Source organism: Macaca nemestrina, chromosome 9 (genome assembly GCF_043159975.1).
Source record: "Macaca nemestrina isolate mMacNem1 chromosome 9, mMacNem.hap1, whole genome shotgun sequence".
Classification (NCBI taxonomy): Eukaryota; Metazoa; Chordata; class Mammalia; order Primates; family Cercopithecidae; genus Macaca; species Macaca nemestrina.
The window spans coordinates 62,160,051-62,181,652 of NC_092133.1; the positions used below are offsets into that span (position 1 = coordinate 62,160,051).

Here is a 21,602-nt window from a genome sequence, read left to right on the forward strand (position 1 = left end):
AAAAGGAACTATATCAGAGTAGTTGAGTATAATATAAAGCTGGAGTCATGTTATCTTGGTTCCTAATGCCACAGAATAAAAGTTGAGTTGATTTCAGGATTCTGCAAGGTAGGAAAAAAGCAAGAAATATGCTTTTAAGTTTTGGAAAAATTTTCCATTTGTTTCCTGAGTGAGTGACCATTTTGATACAAGAACAGCATTTCTGTGAGAAAAATGCATACTGTTTTTGACACATTACTGTGAATGGGTAGCTAAACACCTATATAATTGGATCCTTTCACCAAGAACTCATTTCTTCAAAGATGTGCAACTGGACTGAAATATGATAAGGGGATATTTTTCTATCTTCTCTTTTTTGAAAAAAATAAATGAATGATTATCTGAATGAATGTAGCTGTTCCATCCATTTAAAACCACTTCTCTCTATATTTCCTAACTCTCAACTGAGTCTTACCACACTGAATTTCAGGGCTTTAATTATTAGATTTCTCTTCCTTGTCCCTAGCAGAGAATAGGGCCCTGAAGAAACAACTCACTAAAGCAATTGTTTTGATGCTTCAAAGGAAAGAGGGATAGTGAGGAGGGGAGAAAGGAATAAACTAGCTAGAGTGAGAAAAGAAAAATTCTGAGAGACCAAAATGCAGTTGCTAAAGAAAAGACAGGGAGTGAAAACAATCTTGGTGCGTATCTTATTTATGCCTTGAACTGACCTTGAGAATAGACGCCCTAATATTAAATCCAATAAGATGTGTTATTAGAAGAAACTCTTTGTTCACTAAGAAGAATAGCACTGTGTAGTGATAAAAGACAGAGTTGATTCATGCAAAGCTAAATGATCAAAGAACTCTATACCTGAAAATCTGAACCTAAAATACTTGTGCCCTGTAAGCCAAAAAAGGCCCTTTCATTGCCCTTTTTCCCATGGTGCTTCTCAAAATCATTATTAGCAAGTTTCCCTGTAAAAATGAAACAGCATGTCTAACACAATGGAAACCTCGTCTCATAGATGGTTATCATCACACGTTTTCTCTGAATCTGCTGACAAAGTTTGCTTCATAATAAAATAAAATCAACATTAATCATTACAATATTTGAGTTGCTCTTATCAAATTTACTTTACACATCAGGCAGGACTAGATGTTATGTACATGGTTATGTTCAAGAAAGGCATTGCATTTCATTATTTCAATGCATCTCTAGAGAAAGTTAAACTTAAATAAAGCTGTCTACGCTCCTGAAAGGCAATTCATCAATTTTCAAGGTCTTAAACAATGGACAAAGGTTGTTTCTAAGGAGAGCAGCTAAGGCTCCCATAGCTTAAATGATAGACAGTGTTATATCTAAAGAGCAGCTAAAGTACCCTTCCCCTCAAAATAGTAGGTTTCCTTGTTTCAAAACCCTGGACTGATGAAAGGGAAATTACCTCTAGTTTCAAATGCATACCTTGTTAGGAGACCACTATCTTAAACACATGTAGAACCTAAAAGTAATGATAATACACTATGCCAAACCACAATTATTCTCTTCCTCATGTTCTTAATTAAATGTATTGCCTGGCAAGCTTCCTACTGAATGCCAAACAAAATACACATTTTACAAATGAGTCTATATCATGCCAAACTTCGAGAGGATTCTACAATTACTGAAACTACGATAAATTTTTAAAATTCTCAGCCTGAAATGTACTATGTAATGAAGGCTTTTTAAATTGGGAAATATATTCAAAGGTTGTTTGCTGCCTTCATTTTCATAATGGGTTCTTGGGATCTCCTGTCAGCAAATAGCATCTTAAATTACTGTGTTGGATCCTACAGAAAAAGACCTAGAGGAGAAAGCGTTAGAGATCAAAAATATTTTAAAGAAATCAGAGGTCAGAAGTCTTTAATAAACAGTGGTTACAATAATAATCCAAAAAAATAAAATAAAAAGCAGATCAAGCTCTGAAGTAGAGGGCCTGCCACATGCAACTAGCTGAGGTAGTGCATACGTTAATTAGCCGTTCAATTTTTATACATACTTCAAAACATCATCTTGTACACAAAAAATATATACATTTTGTCAATTAAAGAAAGTAAAATGTAATAAAGATAATTTTAAAACATTACGGGTTAGAAAGTATAATGAAAAAGGCTACAATAACCCAGTGATGGCAATACCATAGACATTTTATTAAGATAAGTGAAAGGAATATATTTGAAACTTAATTTATTGGCTTGGCATAAACCTGCCAGCCATTTCTGACACTGCCCCATCCTTGACTCTCTTTCCTACCCCTGACCTCATCTCATTTCCGGCTTTCATCTCCTCCCTCCTTTCTCTTTTGATTAAAATGAGAAATAAGAAGATGGTAAAGGTGATCAGAAACAGGTCAATTAACTAGGGCTATGGTTTAAAAACAAAAAATACCGAATGTTTTCACAGAGTTATTTTGTCTTTTTAGGGATAGTGAATATCTATGAAATGATTTGGTAGTTTCTGCTATTGTGCAAAAACAAAACAGAAAGCTTAATTATATTATTTACATTTTTAGTCCCTAAATCTTTGATAACATAATAGTATTTAAGACCAAAAACGTTCTCCTTAATCCTTTTTTCCTTTGATATTTATATAGAATAAGTCCCATAACATAGTGGTTCACTTTATAAATGAAAACAATAATAGCATATATTTTCTTCTGGAATTAAGAGTTAGCACATTTAGCATTTTCTGCTTGCCAAACACTATTCTATACACACGCTAATTTTACCAGTATAATAATCCCTACGTTTATAGTTACTCTTGTGCTTGTTTTGCAGATGAGCAAACTGACAGACAAGTTAAACATAGCTTGACCAAGTTTCACAGCTAGTAAATATTGGAGATGGGATTTGAACTCAGGGAATGTGGCTACAGAGTCCACTTTCATCAACTATGCTATGTTGCCTCCCATAAAACACATCGAGTTAAAAATTAAAATATTAGAATATCACCTTAGCCATTGATGGACATTACCATTAATGCAACAGATTGAAGACCAGGGTTAAATATAGGTGATGGGTAGTTGGGAGGTCCACCAACAATAACTTTGTCAAACATAGCAGCCTCAAGGAATACAGCCTAAATCTCTGTCCCAGTAAAATTATATATATATATATATATATATATATATATATATATATATACACACACACACACTACATTGCATAGATTTTAGGGGTCATGACAAGTGGTTGAAATGTCCCCAATAGCCTACAGTCCTGGGGTTTCTTTCTTGAGATATTATTACTTCTTTCTGTCTCTTATTCCCATTACCTTTCTTCCCTCTCTCCTTCTCCCTGGGTTCTGAACACTACACTCAAACTCAGCCATTCCATGTGCCTTGCTACATGGGAGATTGCACTTTGATGTTTATTTATAATATAACAAATGGAACTTTTATCTGAGAGTCTTAGCTTTAGAGACAATCATTTTATTTCTAACATTCAAATTTAATGCTGCAATAAAGTAGATTGAAATGAATACAGACTTGAAAAATAAATTTTGTCTGCATCCCAGGACTGCCACTGATTAGCCATGTAGTCTTCAGTAGGTGACTTTGCTGGTCTGAGCTTATTTTCTGTTCATTAAAGTAAAATTGTGGCATTTGTCACATGGTAAGGAATAGAAAATCAAATGTTTTACACAACATTTGGCACATAGTAGATGTTCATCGAATGTCATTTTTTCTTTCCTTCTCCTTTTACAAATAATTATATTTTATAAAAATCTACTTTTTCATTTTATTTACTTATTTTTTACTGTTCTTAAGGTACATCAGCACCTTTTCACTTTTTTAAATTCCAAAATTACAGTACTTGCCAGGTAACGCCAATGAATGGATTATATTGAGTTCCTTCTTACACCTGCTGACAGTAGTACTTTGCAGAGCCTTGTCCATATATTCTTTCACTAAGAAAAAAGGAATATAAAATATATACACACATAAACTCTCCCTCTGTGTAGTTGTTATTGTTTAAAGTTGTTATTTAACTCCTATTACAGAATTTATTTACTCTTAGTGACAGATATTTGTGGTAGTATAACTTCCTAGGATTAAATAAATTAGCTCTACAAAAATAGAGCTAAATTATAAGAGTAAGGCAGTTCTACCACCAGAATTCCCTTACTTGTAATTCTGTATTAGGTAAAAAAGAAAAAAAAAAAGTAATTATCATGGAAGCAACCAAAAAATGATGAGTTGAAAAGAGATATAGACTCAAGCAAGGACATACGGTTCTTCTACTATTCAAACATGAAACTTTAATTAGCCAAATTTCTCCCTCTGGCTGTTACTTTCTCTTGTAAAGTGTCATTCTAAAGTTTTGAGGACCCCATAAAAGTCCTCGGAAAATCAGTTAATGAATAATCAGCTACCAATCATGTTGAGTAATTAGTATCCTGAAGAATTTTTGGGACTCAAGTCTGAAAAATGTATTGCGCCATGAAAGAGGGAAAATGTTTCTCTGACATTGTATATATTTGTCTCATTTCTGTTCCTCTTGTTTCATATTATTCAGATTAGCCTAACTGCTATTATAATATCAAAATGTCTTAGTAGCTTAGCACAATTCAGTTTATTCCACTCTCACATCATAGTTGCTGCGGATTGTGGGGTGGTGGGCTATGTACCACGTAGTTGTTCAAGGACCCAGGTACCTTCTATCTACAAGATATCCTGTCCCCTAAGGCTGCAGAGCCCTCTGCAGGGAGTCATTGCATCCAGATATCCAACAACAGAAAGGAATGAGAATAGATCTCATAGGAGACTTCTGGGGTTGGAACAGAAATTGACACACACCACTCCCACCCATATTCTAGAAATGAGATACAAGGACTCATGTAACTACAAAGAAAGCTGGGAAATGTATTCTATTTGGTCCAGGAAAGAAAAGAAAACAGGGTTTTATGAACTCACAGCATTGCCTTTGCACATGATCCCAGGAGTGCTAAAATCCTGTATTTTATTTATTTTCATTTCAGCAACAAAAGGCAGTGTTCCTTGTGAAAGGAAATTTTAGATGTCACCAAGTAGATGGGAAAAATTGGCAAAGAACTGAGGCACTTCACTAATACAGCTATAATTACATGACATATACTCTGCCTGGGCACAAGACCAATTTTATTTCTTATTTTGAAGTTGTCACCATCTAGAGGATCTACTATTAAAAACAAAAATTACAAGAATTCTACTTTGTACATAATAATAATGTTCCATATTCAAAGTTGCATTTGCTTATGAAACAAGGATAGAGTGTATTTCCAAGATATTTTGGGAAACCAAACTGGGAGAATACTTTATTACTGTTGCTGTTGCTGCTGCTGTTGGTAGTGGTGGTGGTGGTAGTGCTGGTGGTGCTGGTGGTGGTGTGTGTGTATGTGGAGAGACAGAGAGAGAGAGGGAGAGAGAGAGAGAGAGAAGGAATTCCTTTCCTCAAATTCACAACTACTTTTCTAAAGAAATCCTAGACATAATTTTTTTTTCTGTTCTTCAGTCCTCAAATACCCTAATTTACCCTTTACCTGTTAGTATTGTAACAAATCCTAGACAGATTATAGAATTCACAGAAGAATTTCTTGGAGGGAAAAAAAACCATGAAACTCATAGGTGAAACCAAAGGTAGAATTAGAATGAAGAATTTCTTTGGCAAGGTTTGTTTTTTGTTATATTGCGGGCAAAATAGAGGTCAGCAAGTCAAATAATTTTGATTTTTGTCTTTAGTAAAACAGACTATTTTCTCCAGGACTTTGTAAGTCTGAAGCTTTAATATTTTTTTGTGTGTGATTTTGTACTGAAAACATACATAATAACAAACATTATTGTGTTATTATGTGCTTACAATGTTCCAGGCACTGTTGCAATTGCTTACTTTTCTTACTCACTTCTCATACCCAGGACTGCTGCATAGAGCTACACACCTTTCGCACTACACACATTTAAGGGCAGTCACTCACAGCATGGTTACGCCCATTATTGTGCACATCACATCATATGCTGCTTTGCATGCCCACTCTGCTCCTAAAATCTATTATCTTTGTTCAATAAACAAGAAAACAGAATTTGAGACGCTCAACACTTTTTAACTTTTCTCCAACATATAAGAATACAGATCAGTTTCAGTTAAATAGCAAGGAGTTTAAATTCATGTTTTCAGAGCCAATTAAAAACAAATCATGCGGTGAAAGCATCACCATAGGTTTTATATCAGAATGCATCTTAAAGCACTGAAATTCGATGGGTACTTCAGAATCAGTGGAATGTTTTATATGTTGCAAATAAATACACAGAAACAAGATATTCCCAGCCATTGTTCTAAGTGGGTCTGATTAAAACATTATTCTCTGTCTACCTGAACCAATCCCAAGGATTACAAAATAAATAGCCTCTTCTTTGGTTGAATTTCTTTCATCAGCAACCTGGCATTTATCCTTTTCTTTACCTTTTTTTTTTTTTTCCTATTCTACTTGGGTCTGAAAAGAGATAGACCAAGGGGAGAAACTACTGTTGTTTTCTCCTCCAATTGGACATTTTGTTCAAAGAGACATATAACTTAGTTGTGGGGGTCCATGATTGATCATCCGATGTTCCCTAGAACCAACAAAAATAGCCATTAATGTTAGCTAAGAAACTTTACACTAGTGAAAACTGTGGTTTCTAGGTAGAAGTTCTTCTAAGGACTTCAACCTATTTTTTGACTAAGTTTGTTTATTATAATATCTAAAGAGCATAGCTATGCAAGAAACACTGCCACTCTCCTCTGCTCTCTCTTTCAATGGCAAGGATATTCTTGCATCACCCTAAAGAGAAAAGTAGAGTTGGTAGTTGCATGCATTCTAATTCTTACTGTTCCCTCTATAACCCATGACTGGCATCACTCTTGTATCAGTTGTTCTACTAATTTTCCTTCATGCAATTCTTGCATTAGTTTCTTACTGCCGATGTAAGAAATTATTAACCAACGTGTTGACAATACAAATTTATTATTTTATATTTCTTGAACTGAGAAGTGCAAGGTAAGTTTCACTAGGCTAGAAGGGAGGTGTCAGCAGTGCTAGTTCCTTGGAGAGGCTCTGAGAGGCAAATCCATTCTCTCACCATTTTCAGCTTCTAGAGGCTGCCTGTATTCCTTGGCTTGTGGTTTCTTCTTTCATCTCCAAAGCATATCACTATAATGTGTGCTTCTGTTATCACATTTATGTCCTTCTCCTTTCTGTTCTCCTGTGCTCTTGAAAAGACTCCTATAATATCATTGGACCAACACAGATGATTTACAATAACCTCTCTTCACAGGTTTTGGGAATTTGAAGGTGGACATTCTGGAGAGCCATTATTTAGCCTACACAGTCCTCAAGAGTCACTACCAAGTAGTCAGAATCAGTTTCTATGATGAAACTATTGATTTTCCTGCATTTATATCAAATCAATCATTGGGATAAATTGACAGTGTTATGGTGATTATTTCTCTAGATTGCCAGTTATTTTTTAACATGACCTATATTATTCCAACTTTCAGCGAAAGGGTCAGGTTCTTAGTTCTTAATTATTTGCTAGCCATATGCTCCTTTACTTACAATTCATATCAAAGGGGGGTGGCCTGGAAAAGTTTGGAGACCTGAGAGAACCAGAATTACCTGGGAAGACACCTTATGTATCTCCTTCCCCCATATACCACATATTAAGTTTAACGTGCCTTTTCCCTCTCCTGGTGTTACACATTATATATACACTCCCTGAAAGCACATAAGGCTCTGGCATGGGGCAAGAGGAAGAAGGAAAACCTCTTCTAGGGTAGAAGAGAACATTTTTCAGGTGATTATTATATATACTCATTTCCTCTTTGGCACCCATGGGCCTTGAAAACCCTAGTACATGTTTTCATAAGACATTCAAATACTATATAAGTACTACATACTTAAAGGCATCACTTAGGGATGACATTATAGTTAAAACTACTTAATAATCCCCTTAAAAGTGACTGGTTATTGAAACTGTGAGATGTGGTATAAACTTCTCAGTGGTGACTCTCCAAACTCACATGAGTGCTTGAGTAGTAAGAACGCACAAGGAAAGCCTTTTTTTTTTTTTTTTTTTTTTTTTTTTTTTTTTAAGAGGGAGTCTTGCTCTGTCACCCAGGCTGGAGTGCAGTGGTGCAATCTCAGATAAATGCACGCTCGGTCTCCTGGGTTCACACCATTCTCCTGCCTCAGCTTCCCAAGTAGCTGCGACTACAGGAGCCTGTCACCACGCCCGGCTAATTTTTTTGTATTTTTAGTAGAGACAGGGTTTCACCATGCTAGCCTGGATGGTCTTGATCTCCTGACCTCGTGATCTGCCCATCTTGGCCTCCCAAAGTGCTGGGATTATAGACGTGAGCCACCGCACTGTGCCGGAAAGCCATTTTTACCTTCCCTCATACATGGGAAAGTTACCCCTGTAATGTCCTCTTCACCCACACCCCCACACACCCCGCAAACCAAAAGACTAAAAGTCACTATTCATTGACACCTTCTCTGGACATAATGGGAAATCTGTACTCAGCACCAACATTTGAAAACAGGTCTTTTCTTGCCTTCCACACACTACTTCTTTGAGTGTGCACATTAATCAAAGTCAATGTACTATAAATACAATCATACTTTCTGACTGTGGGAGTCCCTCTTTTTCCTGTTGGCAGCGGCCTCAGCATTAATCATGCACATGATTCTTACAGAGCCTGGGCATGTTTTCCAGCTTTGCTTTAAACCACCATGATATACTGACTGCCCCTACTCCTTTCATATCAGACCAAATTTTATAAGCTCAGAAAATAATCACTTTCAATTTAGGAAAATAATATAATTTAGCCATTATTAGTTAGCATCTGACCTTCTCAAAGCCTACCAACTCACTTCTTATTCTGGTCATGGCATAATATTATTCTAAGGTCCAGTTGAAGAAACACACAAAGGCGAAAGAGCCATTAACTTAGTCATGACCAATCACAGCTAATAGATTCAGTTCAGAGTTAGTTCAAGGATCTGCCTTGCCACCAGTCTCAGGCCTTGTTGTTGTTTCTGAGATGACAAGATCTTTGGCACCTGATCTTTGCCACCCGCAGCCCCCCCACCACCATTCTAGTCTGGTATAGCTACAGGTCAATAAATTTTAGGATACTGTAAAGCTTACGATTTTCAATCAGCTTATTCAGACTGAGTATGACTTGAGACATGCTGAGTTATGCAGCTAGTTTTCATGTTAATGTGTCACTTTTGCTGCTCTCAATTGATTTACATGCTTTATTGAATTATTATATTGTGCAGTGACCTAAAGTCAATTTTTAAAGGGTACGATTTAAAAATTTTAAATAATCAGCTCTAGTTCAGACTCATACATTATTTAAGACTTTTTTTCTCTCCATCAGATTATTTAATCACTTAGGTATTAAGCCTTAATACCCATTAGTTATTTTTCCTGGTCCTCTTCCTTCTCCCACCCTCCACCCTTCATGAAGCCTAACATCCAATTATTTATCTATTGCAAAATGATACAGCATAATGCCTCTTCAATTAACAAATGATAAAGCAAAATCACTGTAATACGGTAGTTATTCAGCATCATGTGCAGCTGTGAGTGATCCTCCTTCTCATGTGGATGTGTCCTTGCTATAAAAAAATTTGTGCCTCAGGGCAAAATAGACTAACACCATACTTAAATATTTGGACTTGGCTTTATATTAGGTAGCACCATCTGGAGGGTCTTACGTTGGTGTCATTCTGAAAGGAATATAAGCCAGGCTTTTAGATCCTTCCTCCCTCCCTCCTTCCCTTCCTTTCTCCCTCCCTTCCTTCATTTCCTCCTCCCTTCCTCTGTCCCTCCCTTCCTTTTCCTCCTTCCTTCCTCCCTTCCTTTCCTCCTTCCTTCCTACCTCCCTCTCTTCCTTCCTTTCCTCTCTTCCTCCTTTCCTTCCTCCCTCCCTCCCTCTCTTCCATCCTTTCCTCCTCCCTCCCTCCCTCCCTTCCTACTTCCCCTCCTTCCTTCCTAGAAGTTGTGCGTGTTGTGGTGCTCCCCCAGCAGTGTGCCTTAAGTCACACTGCCAGGATGTATTAGGTCACAGCCTTTTTCCTACAAAAGATCTATTTCATTTAAGGTCTGCCAATTGTCTTTCTGAAAATAGGCCTCAACCTTTTCCTCAAATACTCCTGAAAACCATATGATGGCATTTGAGCATATTGAACCAGGCTGAGAAGGCTGCCTTTCTCTACTGCCTGGAACTGCCCCCCAAACCCCAGTGTTTCTTTTTTGAAGACAATCATTGAAACATGAGATATTGGGTCTCAACTAAGTGAAGTTATTTAAGAAGAAAAGATAGAAAATGAGAAAACCAACAGCCATGTGACAGGAAGGTTACTCTGAATATATTCAAATCCTTTGCAGTTTTCAGGAGGAAACTCAGAGAATTTGTTTTCGTGGCTTACACATTGGTGCTGAATAGCTTTTTTGCCCCTTACTGGGAAAAAAAAGATGACATTTTCCCAGAAGGCTGAAATCATTAAGACTGTGCCTGTTCCATGGGATCAGTTCCAAGAAGTCTAATATGTTTATGCCAGGAGCTGGCATCCAAAAGGCGTCCCTCTTCACGTTGAGCTTTTGGTGTCTTAAACAGCAAAACATTCATAGCTTTAGCCAAATAAGTTGCTTTGGGGCTTCTATTTTATTCTCTGTCCAGAATAGAGTCTTTACATACTTTATCTTCATTCTCTATATGTCTATGTTTATTTATGTTATATCTGCATTATCATGCTACTGTTATGTATAAGATGTATACAGAAATATACATTTTAAAGAGATCAAATAAAGATAAAAGAAACTATTTTAAATATATTGCTAATGATAATGTCATTAAAAACAATCTCAAGATGCAATATTTCCTCAGGATAAATTTATAAATGAGTATTAGAGGATGCAAATCTGTACTTCAGGCCAGGTACAGTGACTTACACCTGTAATCCCAGCACTTTGGGAGGCCAAAGTGGGCATATCACGAGGTCAGGAGTTCGAGATCAGCCTGACCAACATGGTGAAACCCCATCTCTACTAAAAATACAAATATTAGCCAGGTGTGGTGACACGCACCTGTAATCCCAGCTACTCAGGAGGCTGAGGCAGGAGAATCACTTGAACCCTGAAGAATCACTTGAACCACTTCAGTCTGGGCGACAGAGTGAGACGCCATCTCAAACAAACAAACAAGCAACCAAAAAGACTTCTGTACTTCATGTAGTCTTCTTGATAACTAATTTTACTGAATTACTTCTTTTCAATTTTGACTGGATAATCACTGATTTTATTTTGCAATGTCGCTGACCATCATCTCCTCCTAAGATTAAAAGAATTGCCAATTCTGACATCTTCTTGCTCTGTTTGGGTTTCCCTTTTAATTATCCTTAATGCGTAGTTTATTTTATAAAAAAATTAAAACAATGGGTCACACTTAAGGAGGATTATATTAGTTACAACTGAATAGTATAATTCATAAATCTAGGTATGCATTGATTGTGATAATGTTGAAAGCTACAGAACAAGTGACAGCACCACAGACAACCCTTTAATAAAGCTCTTGTCTGGGATATACACTAAAGGATAGTGTCAATGCCAATCATACATTAAATCCTAGGAAGGTTACAATTTTTATGTTTTAGATAACAAATATAAAGAAATTTTCTAATGTTTTATTTTCACTCTCCAAAAGAACATCTTATAGCCCCATTTTGAAGACTAATATTTAAAGCCATAACTCCAATATTATTTTTTCCAGAGTATATTTCCTGTTGCCCAAAGCAGGGTAGAAACCTTTGATTTCTTTGAATATATCTATCATCTTACCCATACCTCTTTTGAGATTGTCACCCCTTTCTCCCTTAGGGTTATGTATATAGATTTCAAGATCTTGAACAAGATATCTTAGTTCTTGAACATGTTGTAGGCATGGTCCATGGCTGACTCATGCTTGGTTTTCCCAGAGAATCTGGAGACAGAACAGTAGAGAGACTAGCCATGGTCTTACATATCACAAGTCTTCCAAAAATATACATGTCAAGAGATGAATTAACCAATTCCTTTGTCTGAGTTGCAAATAAGCTTCAAGTTTTTGACTTTTATTTTGTATTCTTGGTTCTATTAGGTATTTCCAAACAAAAGATTATGAGAAAGCATGTAGAGAAGAGATGGAAGGAAGAAAAAGGTATTCATTTTTTTGAAGGTTCAAAATAAAGGTGACATTCATAATGGATAATCATTTTTGAAACCAAAATAGGCGGTGAATGATTATCCTAAAACATTGTTCATTCTAAAATTGTTAACATGCATCTACCTTCAACGTGTTACTATCATCTATAATGTAGCCTCCTTCCCCTTTACTAAATTAGTTCCAAATAGAAACTATGAATGACCATAAGGATCTATTTTTATTGCTCCTCATTTCAGATGCTGGATAGTAGAGAAGTAAGTATTATGTAAGTTAAAGAATAACTAAAAATCAGTTTATTCCTGTAGCACAGATGCTATAGTAAAGACAACAGGAATGATTTTTAGGGACTTTTTAGACCAACAAAAAACTAAAAGTGAGAGGAATTCAAATTGAAAACTGGAAAGCATTGTTATAGATAATGATAATAGTGAAAGACCTAAAGAACAAAAGAGAGCTTATTTTTAAACATAACTATTATTTTAGAAACATGGAAAATAATAGCTGAAGGGCTGGGAATTGTAGGTTCTACTCTGTCTTTTAAGAGCTGAGTTTGGGCATCTTTTATAGCAACTAGTTTTCCACACACTCAGATGGCTCCCAAGGATCACTGAAGTGAGATGAATGATTTAATTTTCCTTTCAAAGGTTATGTTCAGATTATTATGCCATGCACATGATAACTGATTGTCAGGAAAGTGTGTCAGGCTAGGCTTGGTGAAAACTGCAGAGGTTTCAGCTGTGACAAACTGTGCAAAATGTAAGTGGTCAGTCAAGTCATAAGCATTGCAAGGCCACCACTACCAGAAAGTGGTCTTCTACTAGAGTTTGGGTCTTGAAAACAGAATGCATGTCAACCAACTAAGAAGAGATTCTTAGTAGGCATAAGCCTATGTTCTTGCTGCAGTTTCTACTTTGGCAATGAATAGGTTAATGTCCCCCTGTCACTGGCATTTGTAGTCACCCATTTCCATGGGATTACACATCATACTGGCTAATCCTCTGTTAATTTGAAATACACAATCCTACCTCATCCCTCACTTCACCTAGTCTACTGCTTTGAAATGAATGAAGTCTCAATTTAGAGATTTTAGCCTATCTGTGGTCACCATAGATGCCACTCACAATTCCCCTCCAATGCAATTATTTCTCTCTTCTTGGTTCTACTCCCTTTTCTCTTCCTCCCTCTTGGCCACATTCTCCTCCTGTGACCTCATCTTGTATATTTTATCTTCTCTTTCTCTTCCTTTTCTTACTCTTGCTTCTTTTTTATTCTTTGTCTCTTCGCTTTCTCTTCTCCCTTATTCCCCTCTATTCTCCTGCTAGTTAAAACTAGAGACACTTGTTACTCTTACATATGAATTGGACAGGTTGCTGCTCCTTGGTTTCACAGAAGTTTTAATGCTATCCATACTGGTAAGTTTTAATTGTATGGCATTTTGCAACCTAAACAAATTTCCCACATATATTGCGTTTTTGATATACATAGCGATCTGGAGTATAGGAACGGCAGAGATTATTAGACCCAATTACAAAAAAAATATTGATGTGCAGGCAAGATTGTGGCTTGACCAAGTTCACACTGTCAGAAATGTGTACAGTAGGGGTCAATCAAGCCTGGCACTTCTGATTCTTGTCCCGTGTTTATGCTATTCCAGTTTCCCAGTTTCATTTATTGTCTTTAGGGCCAAAAATCAATACATAGCAACTCTCTTTCTCTTGTTTTAATTGTAAAAGAGTCTAGTTTACCAAGACATTTTAGAAAAAGTGATATCACTTCCATGAAGAGTTTAATTCACCCATACATTTAACAGGAGTTCATAATTTGTTATGTGTGTGGCACTTTGTTATGCTATATGATGGATAAAAACAAGAATAAGGCAGGGCCCCTGCTCTCTGCAACACAGAATGACTGGACGAAAATGACATCCCAGTGGAAAGACCATTTTGGGAACAGACTGTTCTCCCTATTAGATCTTAATCTTCATGGATGCAAAATAAAAAAGTGGCTTATTCAGCCATCTATTTGTTTATTAATTTATTCATCAAATTTATTTATCATGCATTTTTACCATAGACCAGGAGTTTTCCTAGGCATTTTCACCCATAAAGTTGAAATCAAATAGGGAAGACAGTACAGTTAAAAAAGCAAATGAACATGTAAACAAATAAATGGTAATAAGTTAGTTTCAGATGCTAATAGATGTAAGGTGAAAATGAAACCGGGTCATATGATAAAATAGTTGGTGCGGGGAGAATATTAGTTGAAGGAAAGAATAACGTCTGAATCAAGTTTGGAATTGAAAGAAGGTCTCTAATAACAATAAGTGAACATGAATAACAAAAAAGACAACCGTTACATTTAAAGTCCAGTTGGAGTTGTAAAAATCTGATCCACAGAGATTTCCCAAAGGAGGTAATTTCTCTCTTCAATAAGTACCATAAACCATACATAATTAAAGGATAAAACTAAGTAAAATGAGACAACTGCATAAAAAATACATAATCATAGATAATCAGAGTGGGCATGAATCATGATATTTTACAATCACAAATGCCTTTGACCTATATAATTATAGAAACTAATAGTTGAATGGAAACTTGATGGTCAATTAGTCTGGGGTCTCTCAACTGTGGAAATAATCTCTACAAACTCCATGACTAATGGCTATCTAATTTCGCACTGCATATTTCCATATTAGGGGCCTATAACTCCATGGGATAGTTTTCTTCTTGCTGGATTGACAGCTTTAACTATTAGCTATTTCTTTAAATTCAACAAAAGTCTGCTGAATTCTCCAAATTGGTCCTAGATCTCTTCTCTGGAACAACACAGAATCCACTGGCTACAGTGCATCATATATCGACTCTTGTCACCCAGGCTGGAGTGCAATGGGACCATCTTGGCTCACTGCAACCTGTGCCTCCCCAGTTCAAGCGATTCTCCTTCCTCAGTCTCCCTAGTAGCTGGGATTACAGGCATGCACCATGACACCCAGCTAATTTTTGCATTTTTAGTGGAGATGGTGTTTTGCCATGTTGGCCCGTCTGGTCTTGAACTCCTGACCTCAGGTGATCCACCCGCCTTGGGTTCCCAAAGTGCTGGGATTACAGGTGTGAGCCACTGTGCCTGGCCTCAATGTTTCTTTTTATATACTATGTATGTATATCATTTTCATGAAACACGATCCTAAAGGGAAGAGTGTGTATTAATTTAAATAGTTTAGCATATTATATCAACCATTGTATTAAGTGGACCAGCATTGAAAATATGCCTTTTGTCAAAAATTGTAAGTCTATATAAGTTACATATGAGTATCAAATAAAATTATACGTATGGACCTCAACTATGGCAAATTTTAAAATAGTGGATCCTAGAGCATGTGCATGATCCAGACCTGCACTGTTCCATGCAGGAGCCCCTAGCAATAACATGTGTATATTTTATACACACATACACACATCATACACTGGTATTTTGCTAATGCACTTTTAACTGATAATTTCAAATGTTTGTGCAAGAGGCTTTGATATCAATGAAAACCTTTTAGTCATTTGAAGTAAAAATATTTTTCTATTCATAGAAATTATTTCAGCAATTGAATTTTACTAAAACAAATATAATAAAGGTTGTAAAGTTTAATTTAGGTACCACATTATCAAAAAATATGACCAAATTTTTTAGATTTTGTGTTAGCTGTGTTCCTAGAACATCTGTTATGCTATTATGACAGGTGTTTATTAATATGAATGTCTAATCAAATCGCTTGGTTGCTAATAGCTTGGCAATTCAACATCTAAATGTTGTCAAAATCCTTGATTATATGTTGAAAACTGTAGATAATTGATTCAAAGCTGTTTGCCTTGACTAGATTAAAAAATTAAAACCTGTCAAGTGTATTAATACTTCCCTTTAGAACCTCAACATTCTCCTGAAATTTCTAAAATGTTTCAGTAATAACAACTTGTGAAGGAATAAAAGTCTCCTACAAGCCAACATATGTCTTGATCCAAGTTTCCTTAGACCCTTCATTATATGAACAATTTTTTAAAAAATTTTTATCATGGGCTAGGAATGAATGCACAGAAGGGGAGTAACAAAATAAAACAGTCCTACACGACATACAAAGAATGCCCTATAGTAATGTGTTTTGGGTGCATGTAAGCTCAGATTTTAAAAATTAAACTTTTTTGAAAGTATTTAATGATTTCTGAATAGTAGAAGCCTGCAAGAAGCAATTCGGTGGCCTTGAGTAATGTGGTTGAGTAGCTTCAGTGGGTGCCATTTACAGCTCAGTTACTGAGCTGGAATTTCCTTTTGATTGTACAAAGGCATTACATAAATCTCTAGGAAAGTTATGTGGTAATAGTATTAAACAGAAATCTTTAAAATTCTTACATAACAATTATAGATTCGAAAAGTTCCCAATTTATTTCTACTGGGACACTAGTTCTCTCACTTCTATGAGACAGTCTGCCTTTTAGTAAATGCTTTTAAAGGCTGTAAATGTGTTTTTGGTCTAGTATAAGTACTGTCCAGTAACACTTTTGACAATAATGGATGTGTTTTCCATGTATCCGCTATGATAACCACTAGGCCAATATAGCTATTGAGCACTTGAAATATTTTTTACAACTAAGAAACAAAAACAAAACGTATTTAACTTTAATTAATTTGTACTTAAAAAGCCACACTTGGCTAGGGGCTACTGTGTGGAACAATGCAGGTCTAGATCATGCTATATAACTTTTTGACTTGCTGGGCACAGTGGCTCACGCCTGTAATCCCAGCACTTTAGAAGGCCGAGGCAGGTGGATCACAAGGTCAAGAGATCGAGACCATCCTGGCCAATATGGTGAAACCCCATCTCTACTAAAAATGCAAAAATCAGCTGGGCATGGTGGCGTGCGCCTGTAGTCCCAGCTACTTGGGAGTCTGAGGCAGGAGAATTGCTTGAGCCCGGGAGGCAGAGGTTGCGGTGAGACAAGATTGCGCCACTGCACTCCAGCCTGGTGACAGGGCAAGACTCCATGTCAAAAAATAAAAAATAAAAATAACTTTTTGATTTAATAAAATTTGCTTTATTGCAGTTCAAAATGATGCTAAATGATTTTTTTTAGATACATACTTGTGCTAGAATTCCTTGATTTTATCCAGGAGAATAATAATCATATCAACACCTAATAGACTAGTCTTCTTTCTAGGCATTGTTTGCTGTGGTAGAAATGAAACCACTATAGCAACAGATAGTTCATTAAAATAGGAATATATTAAGAATCTTTTCCACGCAACCTAGGAGTGGCAAACTGTAGCTTTCAAGCTAAGTTAGGACACCACTTGCTTTTGTAAATAAAACTTTATTGGAACACAGTCACACTCCTTCATTTATGTATTGTCAATAATTGCTTTTGCGTTACAATAGCAGAATTAAGTAACTGTGACTGAGATTGCTAGGTTGCAAAGCCTCAGTTATATACTAGCCCTTCCATAGAAAAAATTTGCCAACTTTTTCATTACCTACATAAATGCTTATGTGTAAATATTAGGATAAAGTTCCTTTTACGGAGAAGCACATTCTTCTCAGTTCATTCACCGTACTTAACACATATAACACACATTGCTAATTCCTGTATATTTTCATATATATGTACCATATAACAGGTAATATGTTAGATATTAAATTATATGTACATATATATGAAAATATACATCAATTTAGCAAGTATGATACTAAATATATATGTCACATATTTAGCAAATAAAACTCTATGTGCTTTCACTCAGATCATGGGAATTTAATGCACAAACAATAATTTACAGCATCTGCTTTCTAATTTAAGTAAAAGGGTTGAGGTAACATGTCTCTGCCTAGATCTTGATAATCAGATAATATCAGAGCTAGAGTGGAACATGAAAGTGCATTCCAAACTCATTTTAAAGACAATAGTTGGGAGATGCCTAAGGACACAAAGAGATAATAACCAGTTAATCAACTATTTAATAGCTCATTTATTGAGCCACAGATATTTATGTAACCAGCCAGTAGGCCTAGTAGTTGCTTTGTACAATTCAGGAAGACAGTGCCTTAAGAGCTCAGGCTGCAGACAGGGAGCAAAACCCTTTGTGTTGTCACAGTGGCTCTGCTATGTATGACATACCTTCTTACTTCAATCCAACAGGGAAGAAAGAAAATTCTTCCCTGGAACACTTGTGGTCTACCATTTAGTGAAAGAAGCAATTGGCAAAACTCACAAATGACCTATGTATCCCAGAGAAGAGTCTCTATCTGCTCCAGTAAACGCCTGTATTTTAGGCTGCATTATTTATTTTTACAGTAATTTTGAATTGTTCTGAAGACTGTCTCCAAAATAGAAATAACCTCACTTGGATTACTGTCTAAAGAATGAGTCTAATTCCATTGGGATTCTTTTTAAAATTCCATTTATTGATAGGAAAAAAAATCTTTAATTTAAAAGTTACTTTCTGACCTCAGTGGAACTAGTCCATATTTTTCTTTCTTTAGACAGGCAACATATGATAAAAGAGATGTTTTTCTATTCTCATCTAAAATATTTTACTAAGTTTTAAGGTAAACTATGACATCATTGTTTTCATAAGATACTTTAATTAAAATCATCATCTAGATTTCTGGGTGTCAAAAACAGAAATTACAATTCAAATTAAAGTATAATGACAGAAATGTAAATTTCAAGTTCTGCATTAGTAAACCCTCTAACCTTTACCAGAATAATCTCACTTATCAGATACTTAAATGAAAACTAATATCTCAACTTATTATATTTTTCTCTATCTTTTTTCAATCTAACAATATAGAACTTGAGTTTATAATACAATAAAGTTCACCATATAATCTGAACTACATAAATGCCTGGACTATATTACCTTTCCTTCAGCAACATGTATAGATTTAGACCTTTGATTGGATTGTGGAATGCAGAGGTACTCAAAAACAGAACCAACTAGTCATTACAATTATATTATATTGTACAACCAAGAATAATTTATAATATGCTTCTTGTAGTTTTTGGAATCATTGTTCTTATACCAGTGTGGCGCCTTATTAATCCTATGAAGTCAGTCATATGGTGATAAAACAGATACAAAATACTTGACTTAATATGTTATTACTATTAAGTTAGCTCTGACCACACCACCTGATGGACAGGTTCCAAGTAAAGACCTAGATAGTCAAAGTGAGTACTATTAGTAGACTTGAAACATTTAATTTCTGTTGGAAGAGATGACTAAAGCTCTCCATGAATTCTTTATTTATATCAGCATCTGAAATATTATTGAATGCAGTTTATTTGAACTGCAAGAACAAGGTAAAATAAAGTCACTGCAGGTGGTGCTATAGCTGTGAAAATTTGGCAGTGAGTTGGTGAATTAGGACAAGTGGCTTCCAGAGACTAAAGAACCGCTAAACTTCTATCGTCAACAGGCACATTTAGGATGGATCATCCTAAATATCATTTAATCATGTGGCCAAACAGAACTGTTGTTAACTGACAAAATGCTATGCATTGAATTTCTGGTTTGACAAATGAGAAAATGGGTTTTGTTTACAGTGGCAGTTCAGAATTACACTTATAAATATTGAGGTTAGAGTCTATTAATGGGCTGTTTGGCACTAATCATCTGAAGAATAATTCATTTCCTCACAGAGGTATACACGATTTATTTTCATATCCTATGTGGCTTCCTTTATGTTTATTGAATTTTGTTATCATAGTGAGGTCTATGAAAGCCCATGAGCTTGGAAGATACTATCTATGCATCATCTTAATTCTTTGACCATAAAATAAAATGATTGGTTCTATAGAGGTATCCTCAACTTCATCCAGAAACAACTGTGACATGATCCAATTTCTGTCACATTATATACAACTTACAAAAGACATATATACCCATAGCCATGAGGTGCAAGTGCATATCTAATTCTGTATGAGGATACAGCTCAAATACACACACACACATACACACACACAAAATATTACAATATTTTATTGGCTGACAAATAATAAGTGCAGAAATATCTAGTATATAAAATAACTAATTTTGAATCAGGAGAACTGTTTGTATTCACTGCTTTTTAGTTTAGTTTTATTCAGTAAAGCATTGTACTACTTAACTTGTTTTTGAAGTTTGCATACAAACTATCAGGTGCACACACATACACACATATGGATACCATTGAGGTGAACAATGTGAAAGCCTTGTAAATTTTTTCTTAATATACATGCAGTATTATTTTGAGAAAAATAATATCACCCTCAGATAAACATTCAGATTGCTTTATAAGCACAATTATGACATCTTTTTTACCAGTCATTCTTTATAAGCACTCACAATTCATGTAGAGCAATTATATTGCAATATTACTTACTTATTACAAAATCAACACTTCTGTTTGTGTGAAATGTCACATTACATCTAAAGCCCTGAAATGCTATGGCCTACAGAGAAGAATCAACTGTTTCTCAAACCATTCACTTTAGAAAATATATTTAATTTTAAAAAGAGGAATTATCTTTTCTATCTGTAAAATGAGAGGGTGGAGCAAGAAGAACTTTCAAGACTTTTTAGTTGTTAGATCTCATAATTCTAAGCCTTTTTCTTTTTCAACAAATGATTCTTCAGAATTACATAGACCACACCTTTGAAGGAAAAAAATAGGAAGTGATAGATAATCATATTCATGTTTATGGTGGGATATGTTTATTTTGTATATTAGTTATAAAGAAAACTTGTTTTCATTTTCAGCTATCTGAAACCAGTTAGACACACAGATGATCAACCATATGGCATTAATAAATGTATAACCAAGATAGATATGAAGCATTTTATATTTTAACCAAATGGCTAAACTAACTCATGAAAATGTCATATATTACCTATTTAGCTGAGAGTTTTATTGCAGAGTAATTGTTTCATAATTAACAATTACCATAGGACCAGCCATTTCATTTTATAATTACTTCTCAAACAAATTAAGGAAGATGGTTTTTTTTTTTCACCCACATTCAGTTACAGCTACATACAATTTCATATGTAGGAATATGTAAATATATACGTTTTATAAAAACAACTCAGCCAGCTCTATCAGTATTATTTACATAGAAGATCCAATGGGAAATAAAATCACTGTAATTAAGTATACATAATTTTTAAATATATCAGTGTTGTCAACCTATCTTTCACTTGCCTTCATGTTGAAGGATGTAGAATAGAAATGGGAATCAGACCCCCACAAAAGTGGGGGATCCCAGGTCTCCTACTGTAGCATCCTGAAGTTTTTGCCTGTATTTGTATAATGAGGTTATGCTTAAAGTTTTGATTTTT

General features: G+C 35.3%; 1 protein-coding gene across 19 annotated transcripts in view; it reads right to left on the reverse strand.

The window, feature by feature from the left end:
• LOC105466141 (catenin alpha 3) overlaps positions 1–21,602 on the reverse strand; it is a 1,883,635-nt gene that overhangs the window by 88,501 nt on the left and 1,773,532 nt on the right. The window contains exon 19 of one of the 19 annotated variants that reach the window (XR_011607352.1): positions 3,838–3,927. The exons of 17 other annotated variants lie outside the window; for them this stretch is intronic. The gene's annotated coding sequence lies outside the window, so the exon portion shown is untranslated. Of the gene's footprint in view, positions 1–3,837; positions 3,928–21,602 lie in introns of those variants that run through there. One more of the 19 variants, XR_011607355.1, reaches the window with a different exon arrangement.